Source organism: Eubalaena glacialis, chromosome 2, assembly GCF_028564815.1.
Source record: "Eubalaena glacialis isolate mEubGla1 chromosome 2, mEubGla1.1.hap2.+ XY, whole genome shotgun sequence".
NCBI classification, from domain to species: domain Eukaryota; kingdom Metazoa; phylum Chordata; class Mammalia; order Artiodactyla; family Balaenidae; genus Eubalaena; species Eubalaena glacialis.
The window spans coordinates 166,753,698-166,760,834 of NC_083717.1; the positions used below are offsets into that span (position 1 = coordinate 166,753,698).

At 42.7% G+C, this 7,137-nt stretch overlaps 1 protein-coding gene across 4 annotated transcripts in view; it reads right to left on the reverse strand.

Annotated features, from left to right (window-relative positions):
• The window catches only part of HEATR4 (HEAT repeat containing 4), a 90,336-nt gene that overhangs the window by 36,238 nt on the left and 46,961 nt on the right, over positions 1 to 7,137 (reverse strand). For 3 of the 4 annotated variants that reach the window (XM_061181011.1, XM_061181014.1, XM_061181013.1), the window contains exon 2: positions 7,008 to 7,123. The exons of the other annotated variant lie outside the window; for it this stretch is intronic. The gene's annotated coding sequence lies outside the window, so the exon portion shown is untranslated. The remainder of the gene's footprint in view (positions 1 to 7,007; positions 7,124 to 7,137) is intronic. 4 annotated transcript variants of the gene reach the window in all.

Here is a 7,137-nt window from a genome sequence, read left to right on the forward strand (position 1 = left end):
ATACAGAATCTTTGGTTACAATGCTATCATCACAGAAAGAATACCATGTTATCATTATCAGTTATTATAAATTCTCAAGGAATAGTTATCATCATCTAAGATACTGGCTTGTTGAAAAAGGATGAAACACATGATAGATACGTTTTTGTAAAGGAATTGGGACAGGACAAAATGTTCTAAGGTTTGGTCAAAAGAGGTCTGTCCTGGATGGACTTAGAGTCAGAAGACAAATGTCAGGCCAGGTTCTGCACTTCCCGGCCATGTTTAAATGATTTAATATCCCTTGTTTGCCTTAGTTTGCCAATCTGAAAATAGAGTCTGATACCTGTTCTAATTTAGTGTTGATATGAAGCTCAAAATTAGGGAACATGTAGGAAAGTTCTCTGCAAGCTGCAAAGTATTACATAACTGTGAGGAATTGTTATTGATTTAGAGCCTGGAGTATTGTCCTTAGAAGGCAACTCTCTGGGGCCCCACAGGTAGATGCACTGGGCACTTAGGGAAAAGTTTAGGAATACTGGGGCCCTAGGCAATTAAGAGAAGGAAGAAAAGACCTACAAACAGAGTTTGGAAGCTCCATATTATCCTAACTTAAATGTTACTTGGACTAACATTGAGGCAGGGTCCCCTCCCAACAAATAGCCCTTAAGAACCAAAAGCAGAGTGGCAGGTTCCAGGTGCTTTTGTGCACTGACAGCATGAGAAATTGAATAAATTACATCCTACAGTTATTCAAACCTGGCATAACTGCAGATCAGGCCCTGTAATCTGGTAAGTAGCAACCACCAGATTATCTCTTGCACTTCTAGGAACTTGGCTAGACAGGCAGGAGTGGGGCTGGAAGGTTTATGCCACATGTGCCCAGTTAAACCTGATATAAAAATCCAGACTCAAAATGGGTGCTATCTCAGAGGTTCCAAATTTAGTTCCACTCTTCTGTTCACCTTCCCAGTCCCCTACCCTCACCCACTGGTCTGTTGCCTTTATTCTGCAGAAATAGTTGAAGTGGGCTAAATAATGCATGCTGAAAGGAGTAATATCTTGCTTTTTTCCTTCTGTTACTAAAGCAGTGGAAACTGCCACAGAAGAAAAGGCTATAAACCTTAGCACAGTATCTTCTGAGAGGTTTTTCTAAAAAAAAAATTTATTTATTTATTTATTTAATTTATTTTGGCTGCGCCAGGTCTTAGTTGTGTCACGCGGGGTCTTCATCACAGCATGTGGGATCTTCTTAGTTGCAGCACTCGGGATTTTAGTTGCGGCACGTGGACTTACTAGTTGCGGCATGCGGGATCTAGTTCCCTGACCAGGGATGGAACCCGGGCCCCCTGCATTGGGAGTGCGGAGTCTTATTCACTGGACCACCAGGGAAGTCCCATCTTCTGAGAGTTTTAGACAAGTAATACACTCTGATCTACACCCACAGATTCTGAAGTTCTGAGGAAGGGCCCAAGAGGGGACAGTCAGCTTCTGTGACAGTGCTTGTTAGATACAGTTAAAGGACCTTCTGCATCAAGATCACCTGAGGAGTTTGTTAAAATGCAAATTCCTGTGTCCCACACTCTAGAATATTGATTCAGTAGGCTGCAAGTGAAGCCTAGAGATCTGCATTTTAACAAGCTCTCAGAGGTTTTTATACACATTAAATTTAGAGAAACCATAGCTCCAAAACGTATCTGTGGGATTTGTGAAGGAAGTTTGGTTAGTGGGGAGAGTGGGATCAGGGAACACAGCCTCTTAACCTGGCTTATTTCAAATACCCTCTCTCTGCTGCCTCTTTCTTTTTTTTTTTTTTTTTTAAGTAAAGTATTTTTTAAATTAATTAATTAATTTTTTGGCTGTGTTGGGTCTTCGTTGCTGCACATGGGCTTTCTCTAGTTGCGGCGAGCGGGGGCTACTCTTCGTTGCGGTGCGGTGGCTTCTCTTGTTGCGGAGCACGAGCTCTAGGTGCACAGTCTTCAGTAGTTGTGGCACGTGGGCTTCAGTAGTTGTGGCACGCAGGCTCAGTAGTTGCGGCGCGGGGGCTTAGTTGCTCTGCGGCATGTGGGATCCTCCCAGACCAGGGCTCGAACCCGTGTGCCCTGCATTGGCAGGTGGATTCTTAACCACTGTGCCACCAGGGGGGTCCCTGCTGCCTCTTTCTTAACAGAAAGTTCCCTTCATTTTTTTTTCCCCTCTACTTTCTTTTTCTTTTTTCTTTCTTTCTTTTTTTTTTTGGCATGCCAAGTGGCTTGGGGGATTTTAGTTCCCCTACCAGGGACTGAACCTGGGCCACAGCAGTGAAAGTCCTAACCACTGGACTGCCAGGGAATTCCCTCCCCTCTACTTTCTAATTCCCATTCTTTGCCATGCACTCATACAGATATACCGCTGTCTCATGAGATTACTCTGGAAATGCTGCCATAAAGATAATCTGTTACAACTCTTTTATATTAGGTTTCAAAACCAAGGTCTGGAGAGCAGACATGTGACTAAGATCACAGTACTGCTTAGTACCTGAAGCAACACACTGACACTTTGACACTTAATCCAAAATATTTTCAACTACTTCTGTCTGCCTCTCATCATTCATCTGATGCTAATAAGCTCCTTTCACATACTGATGAAGCAGCAGTGTTTTGAAACTACCTTCAAAGTGGCTTCCCACACACAGTCTTCAAAGGGAAGCAAGCTTCTTCCATCTTAAACCTTCCTTAGTTTTCGGTTCCAAAGCTGCTTATATTGGTTACTAGGCAACCACCTCTTAAAATTCCATGAGTCTACTCACAGAACCTGTGGGTTCAATCAGGGGTATCTTCAGCTATTTATTAAATTTCCTTCTTTGTAAATTGAGCTTTGGGAAGTTGCATTGTATTTACTGATTGGTGGCAAAATGGATTTCTTGGTCATCCTTTGAAAAATAAACCTCTAGGTCTATGCAGCTCAATGTCCCCTCCCCCCACCCCCATTCGTTCATAAGTCCTACTGAGAAAGAGACAAAGCAAGGGAACACATGAACACCCAGCTCTGGCATGCTTCAGACCACCAGGTTGATAGAACAAACAGTAAAGCAGAATGAGTGTCTTTGGGACCTTTCCCATTCCCCTTTCATCTCTGCCCCTGCTTAATCTCCTTCCTTCACACAGTTCAGTTCCATCTCCCCTGCTTCCCAAATTCTGGCTAGGTTGTCAGCCAATAACACTATTTTTTTTACAAGGGGACTCTTCAAGTCCTATATTTTTAATAATAAAATTCCAGGCCTACAGAATACTGGTTTTCAGCCTTCCCCTTGTGAAAAGAACTAATTTGTCCTGACAGTAAAGAAGATTTCTGGCCATACAGTTCTGTCTGTCTCGTTGATCTGGGGCTGTGCTATTCAGGTGGTCACCGTCTCTTGCTGACCAACCTGAGCACTAACTTTAGTGCTAGGGCTCAATTTGTGCTCAGACCCTGGGTCCCTCACAAAAGAGTGAAAGGACATGTTCTCTGAGATGAAATGAATGAAAGAATTAAAAAATTGAATATTAAAACACTGGTTAAGGTTCCTCAAGAAATTAAAATTACCATGTGATCCAGCAATTCCATTTCTGGGTATATACCCAAAGAATTGAAAGCAGAGGCTCATACAGATGTTTGTACGCCCATGCTCATAGCATATTCACAACAGCCAAAAGGTGGAAGCAACCTAAATGTCCATCGATGGATGAATGGATAAACAAAATGTGGTATATACATACAATAGAATATTATTCAGCTTTAAAAAGGAATAAAATGCCGATACATTCTACATATATGGGTGAACCTGGAAGACATTATGCAAAGTGAAATAAGCCAGACGCAAAAGGACAAATACTGTATGATTCCACTTATCTAAGGTACTTAGAATAGTCAAATAATAGCTACAGAAAGTGGAATAATGATGTCCAAGGGGCTGTGGTGGAGAGGGAGGAATGAGGAGTTGTTTAATAGGTACAGAATTTCAGTTTGGGTGATGAAAAAGGAGATAGGGTTAAAGGTTGCACAACAATGTGAATGTACTTAGGTAACTATGCATTTTAAAATGGTAAATTTTATCTTTGTATATTACCACAGTTTAAAAAAACCAACCCTGTTTAATTATAAAAGCCATGTGTTTTTTGGTGATAGAAATTCTGCACAAAGAAGAAAATTAAAACTACTCATGGGACTTCCCTGGTGGCGCAGTGGTTGAGAATCCGCCTGCCAATGCAGGGGACACTGGTTCGAGCCCTGGTCCGGGAGGATCCCACATGCCGCGGAGCAGCTAAGCCTGTGTGCCACAACTACTGAGCCTGTGCTCTAGAGCCCGTGAGCCACAACTACTGAGCCCGCGTGCCACAACTACTGAAGCCCGCGCGCCTAGAGCCCGTGCTCCACAACAAGAGAAGCCACCACAATGAGAAGCCCGCGCACCGCAATGAAGTGTAGCCCCCACTCGCTGCAACTAGAGAAAGCCCGCATGCAGCAACGAAGACCCAACATAACCAAAAATAAATAAAATAAAATAAAATAATTTATTAAAAAAAAAAAACTACTCATGATACCCCAAAGCCTAAGAGACAACAGTTTAGGGTAGCTTTCTACTAGTCTTTTTTTTTTTTCTTTTTTTATGTTTTTATATATATATATATATATATATATATATATATATATATATATATATACACTTAAGTTCTACAAACTATTCTCTACCTGCTTTCAATGTCATGAAAATTTCATCATATTCTTCTGCTATATCATTTTTAATGGCTACATCTCTTCTGTTGTATTACTGCATCACAATTAAATTGACTAAACCAAATTTATATCGCTAGTTTCTTTTTCCTCTATTAAAACAACGATATGGGGCCTTCCCTGGTGGCGCAGTGGTTGAGAATCTGCCTGCCAATGCAGGGGACACGGGTTCGAGCCCTGGTCTGGGAAGATCCCACATGCCGCGGAGCAACTAGGCCCGTGAGCCACAACTACTGAGCCTGCGCATCTGGAGCCTGTGCTCCGCAACAAGAGAGGCCGCGATAGTGAGAGGCCCGCGCACCGCGATGAGGAGTGGCCCCCGCTTGCCGCAACTAGAGAAAGCCCTTGCACAGAAACGAAGACCCAACACAGCCATAAATAAATAAAATTTAAAAAGAAAAAAAACAACGATATGGTAAACATTGTTATAGCCAAATATCTACACACATTTATGAATGTTTATTTAGGCAAAGTTTCTAGAAGTGGAATTGTGAGTCAAAGAGAATGCATCTTTTAAATATTTTTAAGCAGGTTGCTCTGAAAAGGTCATACCAGTGTATATATCCACCAACAGTATACGAATGTCTGTTTCCCAAATCTCAACTAGGACATCATGTGAGAGACAAAGCATAATGGTTCAGAGCACAGGCTCTGGAATTGGATTGCAAAGGTATAAATCCCAGCATTTACACTTTCTAGCTGTGTGATCTTCAGCAAATAAATTCACCTCTCTGGGCCTTAATTTTCTCATAAGGTTCTTGTAAGGATTAAGAGTTAGCTATTATTATTTACCGTATTTAGTTTGAGTCTCTTGTGCACAAAATACACTGTGAAGTATCCCACAGAACCAGTACAAAAGTAATCAGAGCTAAAGGGAGTTGCATGATTAATGACCAGCAGGACAGGAGAACATTTGAAACTAGGTAAAAAGTCTTGTCTGGGAAGTTCATGGGGGTGGCCTTATTAGGAGCAGAGGCAAACACAGGTTTTGTGGGCTTGAAGCTTATACAATTTGCAGGTTTCTCTAATAGAAAGGATATGAATTCATGAATGTAAAATCAAGTACAAGGCCTTGGAAAGGGCCTGCAGTTAAGTTTGATGAAAAATTCACCACTGGATGGAACCCATAGCTTATGAAATAGTGGGAAAAGGTGAGCAGTCCAGGGCGAGAGGGAGATAACGTTTGCCTAAATGGAGCAATATGAGTTCAGATAACAAAATAACAACTATTACCTCATTTGGCTGTTTTTACACCCATAAGGAATGAAAGGTCACACAGCTAGTAAGACACCAGGCCCCTTAGTTGTGGAATGGTGTGGAAAAATAATCATAATAGACAAATAACATACAAGCAAAACACCATGGTGCACATTTTATTTTTATTTTCAATTTTTTTTTGGCCGTGGCGCACAGCATGGAGAACTTCCCCTAACAGGGATCGAACTCATGCCCCCTGCATTGGAAGGGCAGTGTCTTAACCACTGGACCACCAGGGAGGTCCTTTTTTTTTTTTTTTTTAAAGATTTATTTATTGATTGATTGATTGATTGCTATGCTGGGTCTTCGTTTCTGTGCTAGGGCTTTCTCTAGTTGCGGCAAGTGGGGGCCACTCTTCATCGCGGTGCGCGGGCCTCTCACTATCGTGGCCTCTCCCGTTGCGGAACACAGGCTCCAGACGCGCAGGCTCAGTAGTTGTGGCTCACGGGCCTAGTTGCTCCGCGGCATGTGGGATCCTCCCAGACCAGGGCTCGAACCCGTGTCCCCTGCATTAGCAGGCAGATTCTCAACCACTGTGCCACCAGGGAAGCCCCCTTTTTTTTTTTTTTATGGTGCACATTTTAAAAGAAAAGACCTATGATTATTAGCCGATGTGAATTACTCAAAGTGACAAAACTCAATTCCAGTCCACTCCTCTGGCTATTAATGTTACCGAACATAAGTCCATGTGCCTGACGCACAGTGAGGCCAAACAATACCAAAACGTTGGAGTTTGGAACAGAGAAAGGTTTATTGCAAGGCCATGCAAGGAGATTGGTGGCTCATGCCTTAAAAACCCCAAACTCCCCTAAAGCTTTCAGCAAAGCGCTTTTATAGGAAAGGTGGAGAGGGCGTGGTTAGTTGTTGCAAACTTCTTGATGTTAGATCCTTTTAAAAAAAAAAAAATGTATGTATTTATTTAGTCTGCGCCGGGTCTTAGTTGCGGCATGCTTGCGGGATCTAGTTCCCCGACCAGGGATCGAACCCCGGGCCGCTGCATTGGGAGCGGGGAGTCTTACCCACTGGACCACCAGGGATGTTCCAGATCCTTTGTTCCTGAGGCCAGGTCAGGTCAAGGTCAGGTAACGATGTTCTCATAAATCTCCACCAGACAAATGTTATTCTCTGTTCCGGCCTGAAAGGGCAAGG